A 19,066-nucleotide genomic window follows, 5' to 3' on the forward strand; every position below is an offset into this window, starting at 1 on the left:
CATCTCATGGCTCTGAGTTGTGAGAAGTTCCAGGAACTGCAGCACAACCCTGGTTTAGCTTTCCTTAGGTAAGAAAGCACTGGAGGCTTGTGGTGTCTTTGTGATATTTGCTCGAGCACTGGATAGAGCCAGTGGCATTCCTGGGAGGGGGAGTTTTTCAGGCCTCTGAATGTCTGTTTAAAATGCCCCCTCCCCTTTAGAGCCATTCGTGACTGCAAAAGCAAAGCAGAAGAGGCATCTCTGCCTTTACAACCATGAATGGCTCTGAAGGTGAGAAGGAGGGAGCACTTCACATGGCCATTCAGGCACCAGAAAAACTTAGCATTCCCCCCAACTAGGAACACCACTGGATGGAGCTGGGTAGCACACTCTCTTGCAAGTCACATCAGCTACATGCGTGTATTATGCCTAGGTATAGCTGCTTGCTGCCAGCTCTTCCTCTTGGCTTCCAATCTCTAGTAAGCCTCTGCTGCCATCCTCAAGTATACTGGCTTTGCTAACATCATTAGGTATGCTACCAATGAAAGGCAGCTAGATTGAACATTGTTTAAATAAGTCATCAAGTGCAGGTTTGAGGATTAGATGTCTCCAGATTAGAAAGTCTTGCTCAACCTGTGCAGAACATACAATCAAGCCTCCTAGCCAATTAAAATAGCATATAATCTACTTTTCAGGCCTTTTCCATGGACAATGTGATGTCACACTAAGTGAGATCACAATATAAGGTTACTGTCAATTACCTACATTGGGTCCTAATATTTAACCCATTTTTGCCTGTTCCACAAGTGTACACATTTGGTTCCTGCATATGCGACATTGGGCAGAAATGGCTTAATATAATGTACCATTTTGCAGGAGCATATAATACTTGCAGTTTTCTGGTCTGCAACCTGATTGACAACATGCAAAAAATTATGAATAGACACATTTAGATGTTTGTAAGTACAGTTTTAAAATGAGTTCAGGGGGAAAAATTTCACACCCTGCAGTTGCATAAAAGTAGGTGAAAACAAGGTAACAGTAAATGCAGCCAGAGAAATTCAAGAGTTTGTTTAAATCTAAAGTGCTGATTTTTATTTAGAAGGTGAAGGTTTAAGAGGCAAATGCAAGCATAGTCTGAACACTATGTTTTTTAAACATCCAGACCTAGTTTGTAATGTTCTTAGTGGGGAAAGGCATCCAACACTGACCACTAGGTGGCAGCACAATCCACACATTTTCACCCAATTTTTTTTTTTTTAAATTGCTGAGAGGACAAACCCCTTCCCAGTATGACAGGTGCACTACTGGTGTAGAGCAAATCAGGCAAGAACTGTTTAGGCTTCCCCAGGCTACCTCATAAATTATAAAATTCCTACAGTGAAGGCATAATGTCAGCTGCATGCACAGAATGTCACACATAGTGTTTACAGAATGTGGTTTTTCTGTTTTGTGCTCTGCAGCCAGGGTTGGCGCTATCATTAGGCCAACTAAGCAGTCGCCTAGGGCCCAGACCTCAGAGGGGTGCAATACTTACCTTTCAGGTGTACAGATCAGTGGCATACAGATCAGTGGCAGGGGGGAGCAAAGCACTAAGTTTTTCAAGGTGCCTCAAAGTGACCTGCAAGCTGCCTCTCCCCCTCATCAGAGCCATTTCAAGTGGCAAGAGCAATGCAGAGGCGTCTCTTCCTTTTTGCTCTTGCTGCTCAGAATGGCTCTGATGATGACAAGGGGCAGCTTACGGGGTGTGTTGCAAATCTAAGCATTTTGCCCTCCCTCTGGGAACACCACTGATACAGATTAGTTGTTCAGTCCACACAGAGAATGCAACTGACAATTTATATTTTCTGTTTTAAGATAAATACCACAAATAGCGGTATGGAATATAATTAATTATAAAGTCTTCTGAAAAAATTTGGGTGTGTGTGTGTGTGTGTGTGTGTGTGCAAGTAGTTATTCTTGCCTAGGGTGCAAAATAACCTGGAATAAGCTCTGCATGCAGCCCAACATGCTGGAGAAGCTATGACCAATCACAGCTTCTCAGAATCAATACACAGATCCCAAAGAAGCCCATGTGCAAAATCATCACCTTTGGCAGCTGGAATCCACATTATTTCCTGCAAGAGAAATCATCTTCTTCTTTGGGTGTCATAATGCATGGTGTCAATTCATGGGACCCTTTTGTTAACATAAGAGCTATTAAGTGGAGCCATGGCAAACGGATCTTTTTGGCGTAGCGAGCCATCTGCTATGTTAATGCTCTAAATACATCCAAGACTGCAACTTATCGAACCCTGATGGCTTGCTTGGATTTATCTTGAGCCATTTTTCTGATCTAACATTTTGTCTAAATTGTGTGACATGGGAAAAGTTGAATCTTACCATCCTCCTGCACTTCCCTTCTGCCCCCCTCTTCCTTTTTCCATCCAAGGCAAAGGAGGAAGATGGAGGTGAGTGGGCCGATGGAGGGGGACATCTCTTGCCAGACTGGCACGTATCTTAGCCAGCCTCAGGGAGAAACCAATCCTGCTCCCTGTCAGTGGCTGTTTGCTGATGTCTCCCTCATGCTTCTTTTCAGAATGGGGGACCTTTCGGGACAGGGAACTGTTTTCTCATTCATTTCTCTATGTAAACCACTTTGTCTTTTTTGTAGGTGGGGTTGTGAAATATACAATAAGTACTATTATTACTACCACTATTAATAATAATACATCTGAAGTGTGTTGAATACTTGATGCCAGTATACAAGGACTGATGGCTCAATCCTCTGGGTCTGCTGTGTCTTGCCTGCTGCAAAACAAGATGTGCCATACATAGAGATTTTTCGGTGATAATGAAATAAAGGCACATAATACCATTTGCTTCCACCTCTAGCCATAGTCACTCACCTGTAGCCAAATGATGAGTGGCAGCAGCCAGGAAACAGCAGACTTTGTGGGAGCCCCAATGCTGATAAGTTGGCATGGGGGTGTGTGAGAACAAGGCAGGGACTGGGATGGGGATGGGATGTGTAAGAACAGGAAGGGGATGTTTATTGGTGGCAGCAGCTCCACCAATATCCTATCCTTCTTCCCAGCCTCAATCCACCAACCCAAGTCCACTTGAACTTGTGCCACCTATTGCTGGCACAGGTTCAAGTAGACCCGTTGGCTTGGACCCACTCCCTGAGGCAAGGGTTGCAAAAGTAGACCCATACCCTCAGATCCATTCCCTGACACAAGGGAACAAACGTACCTTTTCCTACACCCTGCTCCTCCTGGCAGGGTGCAGCATGCACTCTGGTGGTATAGGTGCTTTGGTGGGGGTGTGATTTAAATAGGATTGAGCTGTAAGTCTTACTGCTTTAAAGTCTGGTAGAAGGATTTTATGCCCTATCCATGAAAAGTGCCAAATAAGTGAAAACTAATCTCCAGTGTTCCAAATATTGTGTTGATGAGGGCAAATGGAGCTTGAATAGCCATTGTATTTCCTAGCAATAATTTGGTAATAATTTGACTGGCTGTAGCAATAAAGTCCCACCAGCATTTCCAGCTTTTCTCATTTTTTCCTGTCACTGCTTTCATTTGATTCTGGACAGGAACCACCTTGGGGCAGCAGCTAGGGGCAGCAGCAGAAGCTGTAGATTTGATACGTTCCTTTGGACAAAGCGAGGAGGCCGAGAATGCATGAATTCCAGGTGACCTTTCACGGCAAACTGTGACTTTTGCTCATTACACAGAATACAAACTGAGGCTTCATGACTCAGACCCTAAGCCAGTCTCTCCACCTTTCCTTTCTCCGTCATCACTTATTTAGTGACAGTTCCCCAAACAAAGTGAGGAATGGGGGGGGGGATTTGTCTAAAGTAAATTCTGAAATGTGTTCCAATGGCTTATGGGTTTGACACGGTCACTTCTAAGGCCAAGACTCCTTCCCAAAATATCAGAGGACCAGGAAGAATGAATGCTGTGGCTGTTTACAAGCCAGGGACACAGCTGGGCTTACTATCACTGCCACACTTACAGCGGAAAGTGATTCCTTTCTCTTCCAGCAGACAGCCAGGCTGGGTTCAAGCATTACATTTCCCTTGAGCCCAGGCTCAGCCACACACTCAAACCTAAAAGGCCAAGACACTCTCTCTCTCTCTCTCTCTCTCTCTCTCTCTGTGTGTGTTAAGTCGCACATCAATGGGGGAGCAAAATGGGGTGAAACCATAGTAGGTAGGGTAGCATGAGGTAGTACATCCCCACTATGTAAACAATGGTTCTGATCCTGATTGCAGACACCCTAAACCAGTAGTTCTCAAGATTTAGCACCAGGACCCACTTTTTAGAATGAGAATCTATCAAGACCCACCGGAAGTGATGTCATGACCGGAAGTGACATCATCAAGCAGGAAAAGTTTTAACTATCCTAGGCTGCAATTCTACCCACACTTACCCAGGAGTAAGTCCCATTTACTATCACTGTTAAAAGAATATACATAGTGGCTTGTTAAAGGAACAGGTCTGGAACATTTCCCCAAATGCAGTCACATACCATGGTGGCATCAAGTCTAATATATTAAAAATAAAATATTGAAATGAATGGGGACCCACCTGAAATTGGCTTGCGACCCACAGTTTGAGAAACACTGCCCTAAACAATATGTTGGCTTTCAAATGAAGTTTCACACACCCCCATGCCTGGGGTGGGGGCACAATTGGGACTGGGAAGCATGGCAGGGGCAAAGTGCTAAAGAACCCCACCCCTATCACACTGTTTACAACACCTCCACCAAAACAGGGCCAAACATAATGGTTTTCTTATAATATATACTTTGTAATCTATACACTAGATTACAGAATGGGAGGTGAAACAAATTCAAAGTTCACCACTATTTTTAAGTTGGATTTAGATGTTTAAGGGAACAAATGTCAATGTGAAAGTGCCATAAAGCACTTTTGCGCCAACATAAGTGGGGTTAGGCCAGTGCATGGACTTGCACCGGCCTCCCCACACCAATGTGGGCCCCAGCAACAGGGTGCGTTGCGTCAGTCGATGCAGGGGTCTGGGAAGGGCAGGGAGGAGGCAGGAGGAAGGTGTTTCAGGGCAGGGGAGGGCAGGTGGTGGGCGTTCCCAGAGTGGGTGGGCAGGGCCAGGATCCAGCAGTTATGCCGGATTCTAACCCTGAGGTGGCTCAGATCCAAGTAGCCCTATTGGGGCTGCTGTGGCTTTACCCAGGGTAAGAGAAAGAGATTCCCCTGGCTCACGGCTGAGCCACTTTCAGCCCCAATCCTGCCTTGGATGCAGCACAAGCCTGCCTGTTCCAGCGCAGCTTAGGACTGCATTGCAAATCTCAAAAGGGTTCTGATTTCTTATTGCAAATTGGACAGTGTCAAGATCTCAACCTCCCTCATTCCCCTCCATGAAACCTTCCTATCTGAAGGAAATCTCATTCAGGGGAAAATGGAGAGGAAGATTTGCTTGAGATTGAACTCCTTCAGTGTGTTGGCCACTCTTTCTGTGCTCCAGTGACAAGGCTATGGGTAAGAGAGGATTTACGACTCTGATGGTGTATTGTGCTGGAGAACCCACTGCCTCCCTCCCATTGTGTGTCCCATTCTGAAGATATTTGAGTTAAGATACAAGCCACACTGGGGGCATCCACTAACCATCATGAGACTAGAGACACAACCAAAACAGGTAGTGTTTATTAGACAGTATCACTTGTGGAGCAAGTTCTGACAGCATCACAGAGGAACAGGGTTGCAAACATTCATGTTCTTGTAGTGTTCCTCTGTTTGACAGCTGTAAGAGGAGTTAACAGATGCAGCATTCCACACTAGGTAAAGCTGTACCTGTTGAATTTATGTTTGTCAGTTCTTTAATTCTCTCCCCCATTATGTTGTTGACTCACCTCTCCTTGCAAACTCTTTGCAAAAGGAAGCTTTATGAAAAAGGAAACAGACAGCAAGAACATTAGACTTGTAGCAGTTAAAGGAGGCAATAGTGAGGACACTAACAGGAAGTACCCTGTGGAACTCCTTGCCACAGGACATGGTGATGGCATCTGGCCTAGATACCTTTAAAAGGGGATTGGACAAATTTCTGGAGGAAAAGTCTATCACAGGTTATGAGCCATGATGAGTATGTGCAACCTCCTGATTTTAGATGTAGGCTACCTCAGAATACAAGATGCAAGGGGGAGAGACCAGGATGCAGGGCTCTTGTTATCTTGTATATTCCCTGAGGCATCTGGTGGGCCACTGTGGGATACAAGAAGCTGGACTAGATGGGCTTTTGGCCTGATCTGGCAGTCTGCAAAATAGATAACAAAATAAATGGGAGGAAAGGGGAACCAGTTCCCTATCCAGAGGGACTTATAATTTATAAAAAAAGACACAGAAGAGTTATCAACAAAGAGCCACTGTAAAAAAAAAAATGCTGTGCTGGATATACCGTAGAGAGACAGTTACTCTCTGTCCCTTCTAAACAAAAGAGAACTATCAGTTAAAAAGGTCACTTTGTCCAGTTACCCAACTAATGCCATATTTATGCCGAGTTCCTTTCCTGTGGCTTCATCTTATACTCCTGGTGCTGTCCATGATTGGTGACTATGTTTGTCAGAACTCTACCCCCCCCCCCATGTGAATGGAAAGAAGGGGATTTGGTGTCTGGGACTCTCTATTGACTATGATAAATGTGCTTTTTGTTACAACACCTATTTGGGGTGTGTAACTTTGTACCAGCGGACAAGACAGGACCAATTGCTAAAGGAGCACAGGATCCCAGCTACACAGGTCACTCCTTCAATTCTGGGGGCAGTGAAGGAAGGACTAGTGACCATATGCTAACTCAGGAGTCATCCTCTCCCACAGTTTGTGTTACTGTTTCCCTGCCAGCATAAGCTTGCTCTGCAACAATAGTGATCACACCAGTTTAACTTTGGGTTCCACTGTTGCAAAGTGATTGGTTGTTGACCCATCCCCACCCAAATGGTATAATTTGCAGACAAGAGATCACTTAAACCATGAGAAATTTATCCTGCATTGTGCCTGTAATCTCAAATCAAGGTTCTCAAGTGCAGCTGTGTAATCAATACCAACCTGGTGGCGAGCACCTTTGAGGTTGCCCCATTATATTTCTCTTCTGCTTTTTGGTTCAAATAAGAGTATTCATTACATAGAGTTCTTTTATTTGTGCCATATTTTTGGATGGATGTATTTCTCTTTCTCTAATTTCAGAGAGTTTTAACAAAAAATACATTATTTTTCTTAAGTATCTTATACAGGCACTTGGTGATGGTTAAGTCGGGCCAATGCTACATTGGATTAAAGCAAAGGAATCCAAGAAAGACTGAAGCAACTGAGATCCATGCAAATGCATTCTTCAAATATTTTGTTACTTTAGCAGAAAAATCTAAATCCTTAAGTCTGACTATTATTTTCACATGATTGTTTTTTTTTAAGTTAGCTTTTGAAGACGCCCAATGGATGTAGTTCTGATCTATGACAAGTTTTTGAAAGAATTCTTTTCCTAACACACATCTTCTTTTCACCCGCATTCATTTAATGCACTACCCCCCCCCTTGCTATTTTATAAAACAGCAGTTCCATTTGTGGGGGAAGTGCGTGGGATTTAGGACAGGAGATCCAAAGGAGGACCTCCTGTTTTTGGTGGAGACAATTACAGTGTTGCTTTTGGTTAAAGACCAGAATTTCTATTGGATACAAATGTCTTTGGCACATGACACCAAGCTTGAAAGCTTGACAGAGCTCTATAAGTTTGGGAGGTTGAACCTGCCACATATGTTTGCATGGAACGCCAGTATTTCTGACTCTTGGGTACGTTTTTATCGACAATGTGATATTAATTTTGTAAAGCAGGCTGATCACTGTAGATAAATACTCATTCTGGTATATGTGCAAACATTTTTCAACCTTCATTACTTTCCAGATTCTTTAGAGTTCCTACAGTTTATTCTTTGACATCTGTTGCAGAGGAGTAGCTGTGCTAGTCTGTAGTGGCAAACGCAGCAAAGAGACTTGTGGCACCTTCAAGACTAAAACATCTCTTGTAGCAGAAGCTTTTGTGGTCAGCAGTCCATTTCAGCCAGATTCATCTTATGGTGATGATGATGATTAACAGTAAGGGCAGTTCAGCAGTGGAATCAATTACCAAGGCAGGTGGTGGATTCTCCCACACTGAAGATCTTCAGGCAGAAGCTTGACACCCACTGGAGATGCTGTAGGAGGATTTTGGTAGGGGGTTGGATTAGATGACCTTGTGGGTACATCCCGACTCGATGATGATGATATGGACTGCCATCTACAAACACTTATGCTGCAATAAGTTTGACAGCTTTGAAGGTGCCACAAGATGCTTGTTATTCTGGAAAGAGAAAGCATCAATTTGATGAAAGGAATAGCACTGGAGTCAGTTCTCAAGTTCTGTTTAGTCTGTTAACTTGCTGTGAACTTGTCAAACTAGAACTTCTCAATGTACTAGTCCCTAGTGTGAAATAAGGATTATAATAGTATTAAATATAGTGACCTCTTAAAGGGCTTAGCACATTTAAAACCACTTGTATAGATCCAGACCTTTTCTTTGCAAGCTTCCAGCAAAGCATTTCATGTCTTTTCCTCACTTAGGATGATACATATTTTGTTTATAACAACTGAAGAATCACAAGAATTTGTAATTCTCTAACCGAAGGATAGTTTACACTCTCTCTCTCTCTCTCTCTCTCTCTCACACACACACACACACACACACACACACACACACACACACACACACACACACTCACACACACCACTAATAAAGCCAGAATACAGGCAGCCTCTTTTTAAGCAAAAGAAGATCTCTTCCAAAAGTCACACTTGAGAATAGACAATAGTCAAAGACAGAGGGTGACTGTGGATACTATGAGCTCATGTCTACTTGTCTAAAGCATTTCCAGAATAGTTGTGCTCAGAAATAATAAACACAGAACATGATACTGTTTTTCTGTTCTGCTCTGGATATTTATTATCACTTCTCTATCCCACCCTTCCTTCAAGGAGCTCACAATTCCCCCAACCCCTCTATCTGCACAACAAACTTGTAAGGTACTTTAGAGCCCAATCCTATCCATCCTGCCCCCTTCTGGTGCAGTTGCACCATACAAGAGCACATTGTATCCATTGGTGGATCAGGAAGCTTTGGAGCAGAAAGGAGATTTAACTCCCCTTACTCCTTCCCACTACACAATGAGTCTCCTCAGACCTGTGCCATTTTTTTTTAGCAGGCATGAGTCCAAGCAGAAAAAGGGGGCTGATGAAAGAGATAGGATCCAGAATGGGCCACTGCAGCTGGATCCACCCCCTTCGTACCCACTTTTTCCCCTTACCTGCTCTGGTGGCTGTGGTAGGGTCCAATGACTGATGGGGAGCCTTGCCTCCTCTTGTGGCAGTGCTCCATGTGCTGCTGGCAGCCATTTAGCAACAGCAGAACTCTGTTCCCCTGTTGCAAGTGCTTCCACACAACAGCCCAAAGCTGCATAGGATCCAGCTGATAGCGATTGGCCCATGATCATCCAATAAAAGTGGGGTTTTGAATCCTGGTCCCAGTCAAGCAATTTAGTGACTACATTACATTGGAGCACGGTGGCTCTCTAATATACTACAAACATGATAGCAACCATAATGACACATGATATCCCAGAGATCACTAATACTTCTCAGAGAAGAATGAAAGGGAGGATGACAAATTCCATTTATTGCCAAGGAATCCATTCCACATAAATTCTGCAATGGAGGCTTTGAAAGAAAATTCCAGGAGAAACTTTTGAAATACACAAAGGCAATTGTACAAATATCTCTAAATGTTCCATTAAGTTACCACCCCTTCAACTTTTCCATAACTAGGATATCTTTAATGTGGTGTTTTCTTTAGCTCTCTGCATAAAAGTACTGACAATTTCAACAAATTATTCTACACAGCAGATTATTGTTTTTAAACTTGAAATTTAAGCACTAAGCATATAGCAACCAGTTGAGTTCTGGAGCCCTGATTATTTTAAGAGTGCCTGAGTTTATAATCAGTCATGTTCAGATTTAGTATTTGTATTCAAATAACTTGGAGCTGTAACAGGCAACTTACATTAAGACTTTGATGAGAATGTGGAATTGTGGATCAGTGCACTTGGGCTTTCAGAAGCTTAGATTCTTCATCAGAGTTTGGTGAGCAAATATATATTTTAATTGCCAGCCCCTAGAAAAAGCAAGTTAAAAGGTTATAGTTTGGACTATGGCATACATAATTGCAACTTGTCAGAATGGCCACATCTTTGCAAAACAATCAAGCATCTGAACAGAATTTTCAACCTTAAAGTATTTGCTAATTTCTATCCTGGCCCCCCTTCAAGTTCAGTAAGGTTTATAAGTTTATTTCTCTCCCCATTTTAACTTTACAACAACTATGTGAGGTAGGTTAGAATGAGAGATGGTAACTGGCTCAAAGGCCACCCACTGAGCTTCCTAACTAACCTTGAGTTTCACCGGTCTGAGTCCAAGGGTGCATACAGCCCCTGTGCTGTTTGCACTGGGAAGTGCAGGAGGTAGGAGAAGGTGGCAGGAGAGCATTCCAGGGATGGAGAGGAGGCATTATTGGGCCTGGGAGTGGAGAATTGGGCCTGGGAGGGGGGGGCAGGACTGGTGGCAGCAGTGTTTGCAGTATCCTAATCCCCACTCCTGGGTCTGGCAGCCTTGTATGGGGTTGAGCCAGCTAAATAGCTAGCACAGATCCAAGTAGCCCCATAAGGGCAGTCCGGGGCTCAGCATAGCATAAGGGAAAAAATATCCCCTTGCCTCCAAGGTGACCTCCAGCCTGCTCCTAACCTGCAGTGGATATACTGCAGACCACTGTGGCCTGGCTGTATCAGCACAGGTTAGGATTATGCCCCCTCTCTTTGATCACCCTCTTTCCTCATTCTAGTTAACATGTTTCTCTGCACAGTGTCTCTCTGAGCTGGACTGGATAATACTTTCCCCATTTGACCAGCCCCATGTGTTTAAAGATGGGCACATGCACAACACTTGTACATCTTGGACCCCTCCTGACTTACCTGGTGAGTATCCCTAATTGTGTCATGGGAAAAGGTAATCCAAACCACCCTCTACAGGCACTGCTAATAAACCTTGATTAGGAATCGTTACTGGGAATTGAAGGGAGGGGCCAGAATGTGCAAACACACCTTTAAATGCAAGGGGTGACTTGGGCAGGAAAAGTAGTATCCAAGCTGGTTCTATGTTTCTCTTGTTTGTGCATATGTCTATACAGCCTTTCACTCGTTTCCTAGCCCAGGCATAGTTGTAAAAAGAAAGTAAAAGTGGCAAGTGTTAAAATGGAACATGAGAAAACAGCATTCTGGTCAGGTCTTGATATTATCTGCTAAGTGGTGGGGTGGGGGAGCCTTTGGCAAACCTTGGCAGATCAAAGTATGCTATATAACTGAGCATTCACACAAGATATAGTGATATTCCAGTGTTTTGGAACAGATCAGGAGCATGGTTTCAGTATACTACATCTATTGTATAGTACACTAGAGCAGTGTGGTGTAGTAGTTAGTGTCTTGGAATAGGACTCACAGTAAGATCTCGGTTTAAGTGTTCAAGCCATAGTTTCACATTCTGGCTTGGAGGCAAATAACAGCTTGCACAAAACAAAGCTTAATTAGTTTAAATGTCTTGGCAATCCACATATTTTGCACGAACTAAGGCAAGGAATTGTAGCAGGAAAGGAAGAGGAGGGAACATGCAAGCATGAACCCCATTAAAGATGGTCAAATCTTGGCTCCACCACTGCACCTGAACTAGGTCAGAGTCTCTGATTGGGAAATCATTCGTTAGCAACTTCTGATTGAAATTTCCCTGTGGAGAGGAAAAGATACTTTGCATATGGTTATAGATACTCTTCTTAAATAACAACGTCATATTGCCCAGAGAAATTCTAGAATTAGAAGATGCTCTTCTAGAATTGGAAGTTGCTCCTGCAGCAATGAAGATGCAGTAAGCAGCCTAATTATGAAAGTTGAAATCCTATACACACTTACCTGGTAGTAAGCCCAGGGTACTAAGCCCAGTAAGCACTATGGGTAGTAAGCCCATAGTGGGACATACTTCTGGGGTAAGAATGCATAGGAGGGGGCTGTAATTCATTAGCTGTTAATGGCTGTCTGGATTTTTGTATCAGTAGCCCCCTGTGCCACTAATGTAATGTGCTGTGTGCCTTCTTATGTGGATCCCATGGAAAGGCTCAACACCAGAAATGCACGAGCCTAATGCCAGCTGTTGCTGGTGTGGAAATGCTCCACATGGTCTGGAAGGGCCACATTTTGAGCTATATAACACATTACAGTAGCCATGCAGCAAAGTCCTTGGGAGGATGCTGTTTCTGGTGCCACATGAAGACCAGCCAGGAGGAGAACATATGGCTCTAATTACACTTTGCCCTGTTTCAGATCAGTATATAGAACAAGACTGCACTGCTGAAACAGAGACGCCTGCGTTGGCTCGATCATGTCGTGAGAATGGACGATGGCTGGATCCCAAAGGATCTCCTCTATCGAGAACTCGTGCAAGGAAAGCACCATACAGGTAGACCACAGCTGCGATACAAGGACATCTGCAAGAGGGAACTGAAGGCCTTAGGAGTGGACCTCAACAAGTGGGAAACCCTGGCCTCTGAGCTGCCCGCTTGGAGGCAGGCTGTGCAGCATGGCCTTTCCCAGTTTGAAGAGACACTTGACCAACAGTCTGAGGCAAAGAGGCAAAAAAGGAAGGCCCATAGCCAGGAAGACAGACCAGGGACAGACTGCACTTGCTCCCAGTATGGAAGGGATTGTCGCTCCCGAATCGGCCTTTTCAGCCACACTAGATGCTGTTCCAGAACCACCATTCAGAGTGCAATACCATAGTCTTTCGAGACTGAAGGTTGCCAACAAGGGATAGAACAGGATTAAAAAAGAATTTATTCAGAGGAACTAAAACATACTAGCTGACCACAAAACATCTACTAAAGCAATGCGAAGGATTAAGGATTAACATTTTAGAACTGGCTGGGTGGTCAACGGCATACAAAGAATACAAATAATTAAAATCTGTCCAGTATGAGGGGTTTTGCTGCAAAAGTCTTAGCTTAAGTCAGAGACAGAAAGGTGCCCTTTCCCTTCGTTCTTTAGTTCACCTCATTCCACTTTACCATTTTTCTCATTTTTTTAGATAAATTGGAATTTTTTAAATGCTGAGTCATAATGAAGGTGAAGCCTGAGGGGCACCTGCCCCAACTGCTATGCCAAGTGGGGGCACATGACTGCCCTAGGCTCCACCCTAGTTACAGAAGAAGCACTGCATAGGAGAAGGAATGGGATGTGCGAAGCTGCCACAGTGAGGACCCCCTTATTTGGGGAGAACCAGGAAGTCACGTCATGATGTCATGTGACAACGTGACTTTACTGCCCTGGACACCAGGGCAGTACATTACGTCCCTGTTCTTATGTACTCAGATAACTAAGGGCCCAATCCTATCCAACTTTCCAGCACCGGTGCAGCCACAATGTAGTCCCAAGGTAAGGGAACAAATGTTCCCACACCTTGAGGAGGCCTCTGTGACTGCCTCCCCACCACAGGATGCAGTGCACACTCCATTGGCACAACTGCAGTGGCACTGGAAAATTGGATAGGATTGGGCATAAGTCTGCAATCCTATCCACATTTACTTGAGAGTAAGACCTACTGACTATAATGGGACTTACTTCTTACATGCATAGGGTTGGGCTCTAAGGCAGTACTTCAGGCCCATTTTAAAGTCAGGAGTACAGTGGAATTTATCCCATCCATTCCTAGGCTGCAATGCTATATATTATCTAGGAGCAGTGGTGTTGCTACGGGGGTGCGGGGGGTGCAGGCCGCACCAGGTGATGCACGGGGGGTGACGCACTCTGGGGGGATGATGTGCTGAAATTGCGGCTTTAGGAGCTACCCTATCAAGCCATACACCATTGGATGCTGAATGTCCAGTGGAATGCAAAAAACAGAATTGAAATAGCTCCTTTCCTTCAAAAGTTATGGCCAAAAAACCAGAAAGAAAAAATGAATGGATCCCTATGGAAAGTAAAAGTGAGCCGTATCATGTGTTTACTCGCAAGTAGGCGAACTTGCCTTAGTTCGTCGGAAAGGGCAGGCTGAGAGGACTCCAAGGATGTCAGAATGGTCCTGATCCAATGAATGCAGCCCCCAAAAACACCTGAGAAGGAGGTCCCCCCTCCCAGCTGCGAGTTTATTGAGCCCTATGGAAAGTGAAGCAGCCTCACAGTCGTGTTTACTCACGAGTAGGCAGATGTGCCTTGGCTGGTGGTCAGGCCAGGTAAAGGGGAATGTGAGGACACCAGAATGGTCCACCTAAATCAGTGGCACAAATCTGAGCAGCCCAGGACTGGCCCAAGCTGCCTGGGAACAGGGCTAAGATCTAGCATACCTGCCAGATCCTGGCCCCACCTCCTGCTCCCCGTTCACCCACCCATCATCCTGCCTGCCACCCACCTTCCCTTTCACCACCCTGGAACACCTCCCTCCTGCCTCTTCCCTGCCATTCCCACACCTCCCCCCCCCAGCTTGGCTGGCACACTCTGCCCTGGAGCCCACATCAGCATGGGGAGGCTGGCATACATCTGTGTACTAGCCTATCTGGGGATGTTGGCAGTGCTGCCCCTGCAGGTGTGGCATCTGGGGCATCTCCCCCCTTGCCCCCCAGGTATGCCTCTGCTCAGGGGCAGCCCACAATGTCCTCAGTGGCCCTTTTTCCCAGCTCACCTGGTCGAGATTGCACGAAATCTCATGTGATCATGCACAATGGCACCACTACGACAGGGGACTATAGAAGAAGGATGCCATGACTGCGGTAGGTTTGGGAACCGCTGGCCTATCATATATAAGCAATGGCTGCCACTGAAGACTAACAGGAGGGGAACAAACAGAACTTGTGTCCAAACTCTGCTTTATTTATCCTTGTGAGACAGAACACAGCAATTTGAGGTAGATAATGGAGAATACTTTCTGTTGTAACCACAACACTGTACAGAAGTAGTTCTCACATATTTCGCACAGGAACAAACTTTTTAGAATGAGAATCTGTCAGGACCCACCAGAAGTGATGTCATGACCAGAAGTGACATCATCAAGCAGGAAAATTTTTAACAATCCTAGGCTGCAATCCTACCCACACTTACCCAGGAGTAAGTCCCATTTACTATCATTGTTAAAAGAATATACATAGTAGCTTGTTAAAAGTACAGGTCTGTAACATTTCCCAAATGCAGTCTCATACAATGGTAGCAGCAAGTCTAATATATTAAAAAATAAAATATTGCAATGAACGGGAACCCACCTGCAATTGGCTTAAGACCCACCTAGTCTTGAGCTAGCACAGTTTGAGAAACACTGCTGTACAGAATTGCGGATTCTTCCAAAATTAATCATCAGGAGGACATAGGATCCAAGGGAGCAATTATTCTCCTTTTCTATGACTGCAATCTTCCAAAATTTCAGCACTTTCTAGTGATACATTTCATGAGCTTCAGCTGGAATGTTGCCTAAACTGACCTGTCTGAAGATGAACAGACTGAAAGAATGTAGTTGGATCCTCTACAATTACATGTGCTGCAGACAAAGTGGTATTCATTGCAGCCATGTAACAAACTATGCCCATTCCATTTGTCATCCACACAATTAATAAAATGGTCTGGCAAGGGAGAGAATGTTAGCAAATGTCTACAAGTGAAGCATTTAGGGACATCCCAAATATTTATCTAGAGAACCAAAGAATACAATACGTTCTTTGTCTAACTGGAACTTGCACAGACAGTGTAGGAACGGAGTGTATGTTTGCATGGGGTCACAAAGAACAGGCAATTGCAGAAGCTGTGCAGGCCATAAAAAGCTAACATGAATGTGCAGTGCTTGATGGACAATTCTGCAAAAGAGCTGATAATGGTGACATAGGTGAATTGACTATACATAGCAATATTTCAGTGGCTGACCTCCCCAGCCCCACACCCTGGGGCAAAGGTCCATGGTGGCGCCACCCCACAGGATGCCATCTACCCTCTCCACTTACCTGGAGCCTCACATGACTCCAGGACATGTCGGGGAAACCTCCTGAAGGTTCCTGACGCTTTAAACTGTGCTTCTGGCAAACCAGAAGCATAGTTTCTGACCCCATCAGGAGCCTCAGAGAGGCTTCCATGGGGTCCTAAAGCTACGTGAGATTTGATGCCCGGGGCATTTGCCCCATCGAGTGAATGGGAGGTTCGCCACTGCACTGTTTTGAACTCTAATCTAAGAACATCAATGCCTCAAGATTTCAGCGTACAAGGGTATAAAGCAGCTCCAAAATGGATTCTGAAATAATGGCCACCCTCTTGGTGAATAGTTTAGAAATGCCAAGTAACACAGTTTATTCACTTCATGTGGCTATGTAGGAACTGATACCCGAGTACTGTACAGATCATAATCGAGGATGACTGCAGATGTTGTATTTTGCTGTGTATGCAAGCAAATATTTGCCGCATGCCAAAATCCGTTGTTTAAAAAAAAAAAAATCAGATCACTCACTTCACAGAATTGTTTCACATGTGGGGTTCAGATTATTTCAACATGCAACTGATGTTGCCTGTATTGTCAAGAACTGCTTTTAAAGTCATTTTATTATGGAGCCAGTAGCATGAATGTCAAGTAGGATGCTCTTTCCAGATACCAGAAAGCTTTTTGACTAGGGAGGTTACATTTCTCAAATTATTATTAATCTGGCAGCCTCCATCAGACTACACTGTTTTTAATTTCTTTTTTTAAGAGTATAGCTGTCTCCCAGAGCTGCTGGTAAGCTGCTTCTCTGATCTCAAAATTTCTCATCACTTTTGTGCCCCCACCCCCACATGAAAAGTATAAAAATTTCTTTCCCATACACAAAGAACCCTAGGATGACAAACGTTGCCAAAAGTGTTTGGCCAAAAACATTAAACCAGCACTCAGATTACAGAGATGCCATTAGAGTAGGAACCACAAGTGTTCCGTGAGTGTATATTTATTTAAAAATCATTAGTCATAGGGGAAGGTGGCTTATGTCCCAATCCTAAAGACACCTAGTGCCACCAGAACAAGCCCAGCATGATAGGTGCCTTCTGGCTGTCGCAAAAGGTGACACTCCAGAGCATGTGGCCTGGTCACCACCACAGGCTGTGAGCAGATGGCTCCACATGCCAGTGGATTCCAGTTGCCCACTGACCCAAGTGAGTATACATAGGAAATAGGAGGGAGGCAGGGGGTGGGTGGAATGTGGCAGTGACAGAGGTGGGTAACAGGGTGGATGAGAACTGAAAAATGAGTAGGTTAAGTGACTGGGCATCCACTAAGTTTAAACTCCTCTTTCCGGCCTCAGTCCACCTTCCTGGGTCCACATAGACTTGTGCTAGCTAAAGCGCTGGAACAGATTGGAGTAGACCTGGCATGGCCTGGCATGGGCTTATACTGGAGTAGGGAAGCAAATGTCACAAGGAGGAAGGCATTTCATTTCATTTACAGGGACAGCACTTTCAGAGATCAAAAGTCCAGGCTTTACAGCAACACATGAGGAACATGACAAGGCTTTCGGTGGTTTTTGTAGGATGGAGGCAGCGGACCCAAGACAGCATCAGGTAGCATTCTGGGTTGCACTGCCCCGCCCTCAATGATACTTCCTGTTTTCTCGTCAGTGGTGCACTGGACCGCTGCTGTCACCAGTACTGAAAGTTCAGGGGTCAGTCCAGCTGGGTGGGCCCCAGGGGCTACCCATGACACCATCCCTGTCACAGCCACTTTGAGATCAGTAGTTGTATGATCAAAGAGTTGAAGAGTGTTGTCTTCCACACTTCAGCCTCCTGTGGCATTATTTTACAAACATTTGCAACAACAACTGTTGTACACTTTGATTAACCATGACTTTAGAAATCTATTACAAAAAAGTTACAGTACAGTTTTGAGCCAGGGTAACCTTTGTTTTTTTTAAAAAAAATCAGACCCAATGACTTCCTTTGTTTTTCATGTTCCTATTCAATTCTGTAAGAGCTGGAAGTCGGGTAGCTTGAAGACAAGTTGCTAAAATAAACGTTTGAATATAAGAACAGCAGCCAAGATTGCTCAAATGCATCCTTCTTGTCTAGAGGGAGACATTTATGTTCTGAACAAGCCATGCCAATGTCTGTCTGAGTTGAAGCCGACTGGGTGGGTGGGAGGTGCTTCCCAGAAAATTCCCTTTGGGCTAATTCAAGATGCTGGGCTGACAGATGATCTTTTATGAGTTGTAGGAACACAGCTGAGACTTGTGATTCCAGTTTTACAGCTCATGAACTGACAGACAGATGGATGGAAGGCATGCTTGGTGTAAGAGGGCTAACTTCATCTGATTACAAATCATTCAGGATGACGTTTACATCAATAGTGATAAGCTACCATTTTATTATAAAGTGATATCTGTAGTGAACAAAACCATTGTGATGAAGTTCTACCAAGTGAAAATCTACTAGGACTCCCCTTTAGCCATACCTATAGTAGGATGCCTGCCACTGCCTTTAACAATCCTTCACAACCACAGTTCCAATTCAGACCTCCTTGAGGCTGAAGGTGACAACAGTAACCATCACCACAATGTCCAGAAGTCCAAAGGTTTTGGACAACGATGCTCACACACCTCCAAAAATCATAAAGATCACTAAATTCAGATTCTGGTTTAATCTCAACACAGGGTTATTTAGACTATAGAGAGAATATGCCAGGTATCATAAACTACTGGTGTCAAATTAATTATTAATTATTAATATTATTAATGATTAATAAATAAATTTGACTCCAGTCAAACTGGTGTCAAATTTATTATTAGCAGCAAGGTTGGTGAGTGTAAGAAAAAAAATGGAGGAAGACAAACTTACCTACTTGTAAAGAATAGATAACAGGTAGCCCACTTAACAAAACTAAGGGCCCAATCCTAACTAAAGCCTCCCCCACTGATGCAGCAGTGCCAATGGAGTGTGTGCTGCATCCAGCAGGTGGTGGTG

General features: G+C 44.3%; 1 protein-coding gene across 1 annotated transcript in view; it reads right to left on the bottom strand.

Annotated features, from left to right (window-relative positions):
- Nucleotides 1-19,066, bottom strand: part of COL8A1 (collagen type VIII alpha 1 chain) — a 92,996-nt gene that overhangs the window by 13,735 nt on the left and 60,195 nt on the right. The window contains exon 2 of the mRNA XM_066621971.1: nucleotides 10,084-10,194. The gene's annotated coding sequence lies outside the window, so the exon portion shown is untranslated. The remainder of the gene's footprint in view (nucleotides 1-10,083; nucleotides 10,195-19,066) is intronic.

The sequence above is a fragment of the Tiliqua scincoides genome, chromosome 3 (genome assembly GCF_035046505.1).
Source record: "Tiliqua scincoides isolate rTilSci1 chromosome 3, rTilSci1.hap2, whole genome shotgun sequence".
In the NCBI taxonomy this organism is placed as follows: Eukaryota; Metazoa; Chordata; class Lepidosauria; order Squamata; family Scincidae; genus Tiliqua; species Tiliqua scincoides.